This window comes from Callorhinus ursinus, unplaced genomic scaffold (assembly GCF_003265705.2).
Source record: "Callorhinus ursinus isolate GAN/ISIS: 27379988/994484 unplaced genomic scaffold, GSC_fseal_2.0 scaffold11, whole genome shotgun sequence".
In the NCBI taxonomy this organism is placed as follows: domain Eukaryota; kingdom Metazoa; phylum Chordata; class Mammalia; order Carnivora; family Otariidae; genus Callorhinus; species Callorhinus ursinus.
Genome location: NW_027397073.1, coordinates 713173 through 721560, shown reverse-complemented (window position 1 = coordinate 721560; position 8388 = coordinate 713173). Strand labels below are relative to the sequence as shown.

The following is an 8388-nucleotide window of genomic DNA, read 5'->3' as shown; positions in this document are numbered from 1 at the left end:
GAACATCATCATCATTACCGCTCGTAAAGGAATGTGAGGCAGCTCAAAAGAATTTCTTTTAAAAAATCAAGAAATAGGTGCAGTGATTTCAGATATGAATTCGAGGCAGGCTAAGAATATAAGTAACCTTGGCAGACATTATCATCACCCAACGTGATCCTGGACATCGGTTCTGTGAAGAGTTCACCGTCTAAAGGAGTTGATTTCTAATTAGATGTGAATTATACTGTTTTCTATATTATGTTTAATTAAAGAATGAGCAAATAGTTGTGACAACTGGCAAGATGGTTATTTTGTACCATCTCAGGCTCGCTACAGCTACAAAAGGGGCACGCAATCAGCAATTGTCTTTAAAAAGAGCACTTAGTATAAAATGATTAGTTTCATCAATTTAGACCTATTTTCTTAAACAAATAGAACTACTGAAATAGCTTTGTCTGTTCAGATTGGAAGACCTTTTTATAACTGAAAAGGAAGACTATTTAGATACCATCCGTTCTTCTAAAGAGGGCAAATCGCTTCATTTCACATTATTAACACTCCCCGCGTCTCCCACGGCACTGGGGCCGTTGCCAGCCCCCTGCCAGGCACCCGTTCACCTGATTTTAGTGTCCTTCTGTACAAAAACCTTAACCGTTATGGACGTACACTGTTTTTTTTTTAATGTGCTGGTGCTTTATTATTCGAAAGAAAATTGCATTTGCAAAATTGTGACCAATGGTGTACTATAATTGCAAAATTTTCGTGTTTATATAAATAAAGAAAACTTTTAATGGAGGGAAGGAAGTGGGCTAGCAAACTCATATTCACTTGAAATAGCAATTATGTACACATGTATATGTGCCAAGATCTACACGCTGTTTTTTTCCCGTGTTTGGGAATATGTCAATGACTGCTTCCTCTTAAACCAAATTCTGAGCCATCAGGGTCCGTGTAAATAATTTGGACGTCACTACGCTCTGTATAAGTCATGCAATTTCATAAAGATATATACTGTGTAGAGTCATACACATAGGTAAGCATACATATTTGGGTTCAGATAGCTAAATCTAAACTGACGAATTACTTGGGATACACTGTGAACTAAATGCTACAGAAATCAGGACAGAGTATTTTGCACTTGAAAATTAATGTATCTTATCACATCAACTATACAAAAATCGAGTATCGTACAGAAAAAAAAAACGCTGTTAATTTGAAATAAAATTACATGTTGTAATATGTCATTTTAAAACAATTTGGACTAACCCAGCAAACACAAGGTCATGAAACATTGCTAAAATCACTGGATTTGGTACCACATTATTCAGTCTATTTTAGGTTATGGAGAAGCTTCTGGCTCATGCAGATATGTTTATACCTGCAGTAAATTCATTTCAGAGGTAGTCTAAAGAAACACAAAGTTTGGACTGGGTGCACTGTGATTTTAAACCAACCACCTTCCTAGAATCACGGGTATATAAAATCATTTTCCTTAAATACTGTTGTGAACCTGATACTAATCATGTTTTCTTAGGTGTTTTGCAACCTCTTGTTTTATCATAGCATAAATATATTTAAAAACGGGTAAGGAAAATCTAATTTACTGGCTTGTTCCATTAGCAAGATATTCATTTCCAGCAATCCGAATTTTATAGACACTATTACATTATACCCTTTTAATCAACAGAGCTTGAATGCTTATCAGTACATTTTGCATTATGATGGAAGACATTGATTAAGTTGTGCTTAATGGATTATCAGATATTATCTTCTGTGCAATTTGTAAAGAATTAGGTTAATAATTTTCCAATCTTAAGGTCCAGAAAATTTGGTTTCTTTAATAGGGCATGATTTATTACTTGTACAATGATTAGTTTGACATAGTGTGTGGGAATTAAATTTAGGAAGGTTTTCAGATCATCTAGGAAAGCACACATGCACAGAATAAATATAACCTGAGACAAATATTTCCCCCTCAGTATTTTATTGATATGAAGTAAATGCATTTAAAGCAAGACAACAAACAGCTCACTTTAGAGAAAAATAGTACTGCTAAAAACTATCAGGTTATATGTACAAATCTGTAAGGATTTCAAAACACCTTATTAAATTCATCTAGTGGAATGATAAGCATAATATAAAAAAGGCACGGGCTTCTTATTGGATGGTTTAGTAGAATTGACTAATTTGCCATGCTTAAGAGAAGAAAAAGAAAATAAAAAATCCCCACTAAAGAAAAAAAATGTCAAAGTAGGCTAGGTGTTATTTCATTTCAAAAGAACATATATTGAGACTCTTTGTAATTATGTGTGGAGAAATTTGGAATTTTAAAAATAGGAACTATAATGAATCTCACATCTGCAAAGATTTCAAGCTACTTATAATATCAGTTATTGCTTTTTCCCAATTATTTTCCCCCTTAATCCTGCCTCATTTCTTCTAAAATTACCTCTGCGTTCATTGCTTTTTTAAAAAAAATATAAGAAATATCTTTATAAATGTGCAGCATTTCTATCCTGTAATTCTTCTTAGCCAAATAAGTCATTACATTTGCTCCTAGCCCACTCCTTAAAATTTCAAACATGACCATTCACAGTGGAATGTCAGCAAGCACAAGAAAATATAACATTGGCCACACTAAATATGATCGATCTCATAAAGATCAGTAATGTTTTTTACACACAACAAAACATCTGAATAGAAGTAAACAAATCAGACACTTATTTGACAAAATCAGAATCTCAATGGCCAAATGGTTGGCTTGTAGAGATGAACCTTTTGGGTAATTAAATGTTTTTCTCTTCCTCTGCATGTTTTACTACAAAGTTAATTATAGTCATATCATAAGGAATGTACTACAAGTTTTTGTGTATATAAACACAATCTTAACAGGAATTTTTTTTTAATCAGAATGATTTTTTTTAAACTGTAGCCGAACACAAAATGGAACATGACAATGCATTTCTCAGACCCGCAAGTACAGGCCCTCAGCGTCCTGCAAACAAGCCTCCTCCAAGTGGCCCCAAAGCCCAGACGCCATGACGGAGAGAGTGGCTGGACTGGTCCTGGAGGGACTGATGCTGAATGTGACAGAGAACTTGAAAGTGATAGATTAGGAAGAGAGAATTTCCTGGAGATGATTTTTTTTTTATGATACTTATATTTTCTGTGAGAGTAAAAACCAGTTTTGTTGAAGCTCACATATAAATCTTCAATGTATTTTCTGGGTGTTTCAGGTTTGTATTAGAGCATTTATTAAAAAAGAAGAAGAAGAAGAAAGAAAGAAAACATCAAGCTTCCCCTGGAAAATGTGATTACCACAAACAATTGATTCAGCTCTAAACATCTGAAACCATATACAAAACGACAGCTGCATTTGGGTAAATACATCAAATATACAGAAATATATAAAACTTAATCATGTCATTTATAGTGTGGCTGTTAAGCTGCAAATAGCACTGGAAAACAAGTTTAAAAAAAAAAGGAAGTCACCTCAACAATCCGCCCACACAGTTCTTCTAAATTAAACTGGAAACTCATTCTGCCTCAGCGTGAAATGAATCGGATCTGGCTCTTAACCAGTGCCGGGATGTCACTGAGCGCTTCTGTGGGTGCTGGCGCAGTGGGGACCCCGCAGGTCCCCGGGATGTCCCTCCTCTGGAGCTGTGGACCAGAACCAGCTCCGTCAGCACAGGAGGGACCTGGGACTGTAGCCTGGATGCGAGTGAGTCGCTGGTGGGGAGTAGTGGGGGCTGCAGGGGACCCGGCAGGTGCAGACTGTGGCTTTAGCAGGACTGGGTGAGATAGAACAGGACGCTCCCCCAGCGCGGAATAGACATCCTCGGTCACTGTTCTTCCCGCCAGCACCAGACGTCCCAGCAGAGTCAGACCAGCTCAACTTGCGCCCACGCTAACGGTTTGGGTTAGCAGGATGTGGCTCTGGACCACAGGACATTAGTTTAACAGTTTCAGATTCCTGCGCTTCTCCCCTTTGGCAGCCACTCCCAGGTTCCGGGTCCTGACCTGAGGTGGGGGGCACGCAGCCACATTTTATGTCTTAAATTGTGCTCGCCATGGAATTCAGACATCAGGAGGGACATCTGTCAGTTCAGGCCACAGGGAGTACCGCGTACATTCTGGATATTTTGACCATGTTTGTGATTTGGGGACATTTGGGGGAAAAGCAAGGAGCCGTCTGTCTTTAGTTGGAAAGAAATGTCTGCCACGTTTGCCAAACGACTTTCCAAGATTGCAATCCAATAGTCAAAGATGTGTTATAGGCATGCATACTGAACCCAGCCCGACGTTTTAAGGCACAGAAGAGTAAGCCCAGGATAGATTTTTTAAAGTTAAGTATAAAATCGGTGATTACTTATTTCTTAATGCAAGGACACTCATCCGCCTCCCTGTGTATTTGCTATAATAATAGTTAATATTTATTAAGGTCTTATTATGCACTAGGCAGTGTTTTAAAAGCTTTGCTGACAGTGAATCATTTCGCTCCCTTGAAATGCCGTGAAATCATTTCGCTCCATGAGACGCTCACTACTTTCTCAATTTAACTGATGAGGGAATGAGAGCCAGTGGAGTTCAGAGACTTGCCCAGAATCACACAAACAGTCGTGGGGGGGAATGTGGGCACCAGGCCTCCCAGATCTGCCCACCCATAGTGTGCGCTGCTTTTCCTGTTACAAACAGCAGGTGCAGGGAGGTTGCGCCCCAAAGCACCGGCATCCCCTCCGGGGGCCTACCTGTCCCAAGGAGCCAGGTGCATGTCCTGGGAAACAGAGACCATCGAGTCCTGCCCACTGGAATCTTACCTGGTGGGATGTATTGATTGGATCAAACTGGATTTACGTATCCCAGTCCTAGGGGAATTCTGAGGCTTCATGCTGAAAACTGCACAGTGACGCTGCCCCCCCCAAACACCCGTCCCCCGACAACGCTTTGCCCTGGAGGGTCCATCCATGCAGGGCTGCAAATAGGACTCAAGGAAGTGGCCCTGGAAGGGATCTGCAAGGGCCCTTCTTTTGTGTTTCAGGAACAAGTCAGGAACCTCGAATGCTTTCTGGGGTTCTCCTTTGACCCAAGCGTTGGGATTCAACCACTTGCCTCCATCATCATTGGAACAGAGAAATACCACCACTGTGTCTGGGGGCAGACAGTAGGGAACAAAAAAATCCCCAACAAGAGCTGCAAATACAAACAGCACCCATCATGCAGAAATTGCCTTGGCGTGCGGGTCATTGGTGATTTCATTTGTAAGTAATGTTTTGATTGTCACAGATTATATGTTGTTCTCCTCCCCTGACATTTGCGGTACAGCGGGATTGATTTCTGTGCTCCAGTATGAAAAGGTCACTTTGATCAATGAAGTGTAATTGGCACTAAATTAGGATCATATCAGGTTATTTTGCTATTTAATGATGAAATATTAAAGAAAAGCATGGGTAGATTGCAAGCACTAACGTGCACTTTAGACCCACTGTAATGACGCTTGATTTTGTAAGAAAAGTAGAGAGAAAAACAGCTAAAGTGCCGAAAATCACTGTGATGTATTAGAAGAGTGGCCTGGAATTATATATTTTTGTTTGCACTAGACTGAAAGCCCCAGACACAAAACATGGGCCGCAGCCGCCCGTTCTGCTCCACAGCACAGAGACCAACCTTATAAGGAAGCCTATTGCTGATGGCGCTCGGTGTGCGCTAGTCACAAGGGCTAAGCTTTTTCATTCTGCATAGAGTAATTATGTTTAAAAACATCCGTGTGCCTTGCATCCACTTATTAGACAAACCCCAGCCTCTGGGAATGTGCGGCTTGGTTGTGGCCCCCTGGGCTCAGGGGCTCCCCACTTCTGGGGATTGGCTCCAGGCCCTCACCCTGCCTTCAGGTTTGTACCTCGAGTAATTATAAGCATCGTAAGGAGTGTTAAATACTGTGTGTTATTTCCTCCATTGTAAATAGATGCGTTCCCCCATTATTCTGAAATGTGTTGAGCAAGAAAAAGCTGCATAAGATTATACTTTTAAATGCAGCTAATGTTGCAGGAAATTTGTTGGGTGCTTTGCCGCCGCGAAGTATATTATCTGAAGGCAGCAAGGACTTAAACGGCCTCTGAAAGTTGTTAACATTTTTAATGGCTAGAAATATGGTGCCACAAATATTGATAAAATAATCCAGGTGCTGTTGGTTGGCCGGAGGTGACAGGGTGGAGCGAGGACCTGCTGCTTCCTCCGAGGAGCCTTCCAGGGGGCCCTGCACATCACTCCACGCTCCAGGGTACAGCATTTCAAGGCAGCGTCCAAACTGCTCTGGATCCCTGTCTCCAGGGTGAAAAGGGCACCAATCACTTAGGGTCAGAAAGACCCATCTGTTTGTATTAATGTCTGTTGGTGGTGAACTCTGTCCCCCCAAAAGGATGTGTTGACTTCATACCCCCTGATGCCTGTGAATGCTGCCTTATTTGGAAACAGTGTCTTTGCAGATGGCTTCAAGTTGGGGTGGGGTCCCACTGGAGTAAGGTGGGCCATGATCCAGTACCTGCTGTCCTCACAGGAGCAAGGAGAGGGACTTGGGCACAGACAGACAGAGGAGGCGAGCCAAGGGCCATGAGAGTACAAACATGGAGACCGTGGTGTGCTGTTCACCACCCAAGGGACACCGCAGATTGCTGCCAACACCGGACGCCAGGAGGAGCAGGAAGGATCTACAGCCTTTGGAGGGAGCGTGGCCCTGCCACATGCTGATGTCCCACTTCTAGCTCAGGACCCTGGGAGCCTGCATTCCTGTTTTTGTAAGCCACCTCGGTTGGGGTGCTTTATTACAGGGCCCTCAGGAAACAAATGTTCTATTAAACTTCTATTTCAGCTGGAAAGGCCAGGTCTATTACATTCCCCCCAAAATTGATGATCTGAAAGCCACCCCATTTGATTTACTGGCATATGTTTGGTTGCTATTTACATCAATAGGGATTTAATGGGAAGCATCCTTGTAATGTGCTAGTCCAAGAACACCAGATTCTCTTGTGATGACTCTTAAGACACCTCTGCTTGATTCATCCAGTACTCAGGGCGTCTTTACTGACTGTCTACTATGTGCCTCAGGTCATGCTTGGGATGTGGTGAGAATGATAAATAGCAAATCGTGCTCTGCAAGCCTGTGCAGAAGCAAGCAGGTAAAAAGATACATGTGATGTGGTGTATGTTTGATGGACATGAGTTTGGGGGCTCTCTGTACCCTGTAGAACAAGGAAGGCCTCCAGCCAGAAGTGGGGCCAGTCTGAATTCTAGAAAAGATGCCAGAGCTGGCCAACAAAGTCTTCACACACGAGTGCACGAACACACACACGGACTGACATGTGTGTTCCTGGACAGGTGGGGGCTGCACTGGCTGTAAGCACGCAAAGTAAAGGGAACCCATGCAATGAAGTGGGCTCTGGGAGCCCCAGAGATAGGTGAGACCCACCATGGAACTTCAGGCTGAGCATGGCTGGCAGCATCCAAGACCCAAGATACGAATACTAGTGTGCGGATCATGAGGGCTGCATATGTCAGGTCAAGGAATTTGGTTTGTCCTAAAAAAGGAAGGCTTTTAAACATAGTGCAGATAAGATCAATGAATACTTAGAAAGATCTTTTGATTTCAAGTTGGAGAACAGATGGCAGATAGAGTTGAACCAGGTTGAATGATGGGCTGGTCTAAGTAAATGGAAGGGAGCATGTGTGATGGTGACTTGTGTGTCAACTTAGCTATGGTGCCCAGAAGTTTGTTTAAACACCTGTCTAGATGTCACTGTGAAGATGCTTTTTAGGTGAGATTAACATTTAAATCAGCAAACTCTGAGTAAAGCTAATTATTCTCCATAATGTGGTGGGCTTCATCCAATCAGTCAAAGTCTTTACATGTAAGACAGACTTTGCCCAAGAATATGGAAGATTTTGCCTCCAGACGGCCTTCTAGCTCCCATTTGCAACATCTCCTCTGCCCTGCACCTTCAGCCTACTGGTCTACCCTGTGTATTTTGAACTTGTCTATAAGCCTATGTGTTAATTCCTTAAAATCTCTCTCTTTATATCATCGATATCTATAGCTCCGTCCATCCATCCATCCATCCATCCAACCATCCTTTTGGCTCTATTGTTTTGGAGAACCTGACCAATGGAAGGTATGTGCAGACATGGGCAGATCCATGAGAAAAGGAGAGAGGAGGGGGCTCTGAATGGGACTCAGAGACACATGGTATTGGAAGGCAGCTCAGTTCTTCTGAGCAAGGAATCTGTGGAGGGACAGGTGTTTGCACAGTCTGTACCATGATCATGTCCACAGCCGTCTGATCACAGGCCCCTGGGAAGAGGCAGCTGGAGGTATAGGAACCTGCAGGTCAGCCCAGGGCTGATTTGTCAGCT

At 42.4% G+C, this 8388-nt stretch overlaps 1 long non-coding RNA gene across 1 annotated transcript; it reads left to right on the top strand.

Annotated features, from left to right (window-relative positions):
* Window positions 1-3548: 3548 nt before the first annotated feature.
* LOC141373654 (uncharacterized) lies at window positions 3549-8071 on the top strand. Its single transcript, XR_012379897.1, has 3 exons — window positions 3549-3706; window positions 5024-5243; window positions 6539-8071. It is a non-coding gene; the product is annotated as an uncharacterized lncRNA (long non-coding RNA).
* Window positions 8072-8388: the final 317 nt, after the last annotated feature.